Source organism: Corapipo altera, unplaced genomic scaffold (genome assembly GCF_003945725.1).
Source record: "Corapipo altera isolate COAL_440 unplaced genomic scaffold, ASM394572v1 128946, whole genome shotgun sequence".
Lineage (NCBI taxonomy): Eukaryota > Metazoa > Chordata > Aves > Passeriformes > Pipridae > Corapipo > Corapipo altera.
In genome coordinates, this window is record NW_020885784.1 from 3,883 (window position 1) to 6,309 (window position 2,427).

At 44.6% G+C, this 2,427-nt stretch overlaps 1 long non-coding RNA gene across 1 annotated transcript; it reads left to right on the forward strand.

Moving 5' to 3' along the window:
* The first annotated feature begins 26 nt into the window (after positions 1-26).
* LOC113940803 lies at positions 27-1,820 on the forward strand. Its single transcript, XR_003525542.1, has 2 exons — positions 27-484; positions 1,653-1,820. It is a non-coding gene; the product is annotated as an uncharacterized LOC113940803 (long non-coding RNA).
* The last annotated feature ends 607 nt before the right edge of the window (positions 1,821-2,427 follow it).

Here is a 2,427-nt window from a genome sequence, read left to right on the forward strand (position 1 = left end):
AAAAAGGGCTCTTCCAGCCCTGTAATTCCCGAGGCTGGGAGGTTGCAGTGCTCATGTACAAAGGGATTTACTTGGCTGGGTGAATTTGACACCTCTGCACCACGTGTGAGAGCCACACAGGGGCTGGATGCTCTTTGGAATGAAGGGAATTTTTTTCCCAGTGGGCCAATCAGGTCCTGGCGTTGCTAATTTTACCACTCGGCTCCCAGAAATTTGCTGGAGGTGCAGATTAATAAAATCTCTTTTTCTCAGGTTTAAATTCTTAAAAACAGATACACCCCGGGACACGAGCGAGGTAATTTTAGTTGCCTATTTTTAGGGAGTAAATTGCTGAAAACACACGTGCTTTGTTACAATGCTGCTTTTAGGAGAGGGCTGTGGGGCTGTGTGTCAAGAATTCAATTATCTGGTCGTGTCTGTGGCTCTGCAGAATCAGTTTTGACTCTGGGAGATCCCTTTGGATGCACCTCATCCTGTATTTCAGGTAGGCTGGCATTCCACTGTAGCCATTCAAGTCCCTGTTCCTGATGTCCCAGGAAGGTTTTTCCATCAAACCCTTTTCCTGCTCTGATGAAAATCTTCGAGTCCTGTTTGGCAGAGCCAAATAATCAACATTTTTAGCTCTTCTGCCATCAAATGATGTTACCTTGGAAAATTTCTGGTGGGGGGAACTTCAGCTGTTCCCTCCTGTTGCCTGGGATTTTCCTCCCCTTTGGTGTCTGTGTCTGGCTGATCTCAACAAGTATTTGAATTCTGATTAATTTACCGGAGTTCCACCAAAAGCCAGAGGTTTATATTCCTTTATTTCAGATATTCCTGCTGGTTCATCTGAGTTTTAAGTGTCAACCCTGGGCAGAGCTGCTCGCTGTGGGCATTTAGATCTTGCTCTTCCCTTGATTAACCTCTCCCTGCTGAAAAGAGTACATTTATTATGTTCTAGAACAAGGTGAAGCAGGGTGACAGTCCCACATATTCACCTGGGTAATTGCTTATACCTCATGCAGAAAGATGCTTTTTTTTTTATTTTTGCCCTTTCATACGATTTCATTCACGAAAATCACTCCAGGGGCAAAAACATCTGTCTGGGGAAAAAAAAAAAAAAAAAAAAGGCAGTTCCGAGGTATCACTTCCAACAAAACACATGGATTCATTCCAGGCCATCCCTGGTGTCTGCAGTTACTGAGCTGCAGGTTCTTGTGACATCAGGTGGTCATAAGTTAAGTATGTTGGGCGGGTTCTGGTGCTGTTTTTGTTCTCACAGGTGTGCCTGTGCTTCAGGGTTTTAGTGGCTCAGAGGGAGGAGGCTCACGCTGGAGCCCGGGGGGGGGCAACAGGAAAGCTCATTTTCCCCCTCTGAACTCAATTCTGGGAGCCTCAGAAGGTGCTGGGCCACCCCACTCTCACAATTGCTGCCTGCACCATGAATTTCACCCTCAGTTTTTTTGGGAGGCCGAGGATAAATATTTTTTTTTCAACCTGCTGGTTCCTTTAGTCCCTCGAGGTGTTTCCTGGTTGTTGCACTCGTGTAAAACTGGCTTGATATTGGTAGGAAGCAAGGAAAAAAAAAAAAGAAATCCTAAAAATAGGTGATTTTTCTTTCCAAGGAGCCTCTGAATTGTCTCTGCTTAAACCTAAACTTTCTTATTTTGCAGGCACAGTGCTCCACTGAAAGTTGTGTCCTCGGAAGAGGCTGTTTTTTAAAGATCAAGCCTATTGTTAAACCCACATTGTCTGCAATTTGGACAGCTCTTAATGCATCTTGAACTCCGAATCCAGAGAGATTTGGATTTATAGATTGAATAAAGGTCTCTAGACATTTATAAAAAGCTTTTCTCATTCTGATTTTATTGTGTTTTAGAGGACCTTGAAAAACCCCAAACCCTAATATTGTGATAAAAACTGTTGGGCTCTGATTTTGCTCTTGGAGGGAGTGTTGCAGTTGTTTAGTTTCACAGGCACAGAACTGGGGAGAGAAAAAAATAAGATTTCAGGCTATAAATCTTTGCAAGAAGCATCAAATCTACTCTCTCTCACCTCAGCTGTTGCAGTTGCTCGTTTTGTGCTTTGTTTTCACAACCAGGTCGGGTTTGTTGGGTAAAACTGGCTCGGGTTTAATTCCATAAAGAGGCGACGTGGCTCTGCTGCACCTCTTGGTGTGACACCACTGCAGGGCTTGGAATGATGCACTGATAATTACACCTTTAAACCTTTATTTAGGAAATCAGACAATCCCATGGTTGGGAGCAAACCAGAGGGATTTGCTTCAGGAGCAAGGTTGGTGTCTGAGGCTGGAAAGGAGCTCCCAGTCAGGTCGGTGTGTGTTCCCCACCCTCTGTGGGCTTTGGATCTCCCTGGAAGGGCTGGTGGGAGCCCTTTGGCTCACAGATGGATGTGGGAACACACCTGTTAAGTTACACATTGAAATTT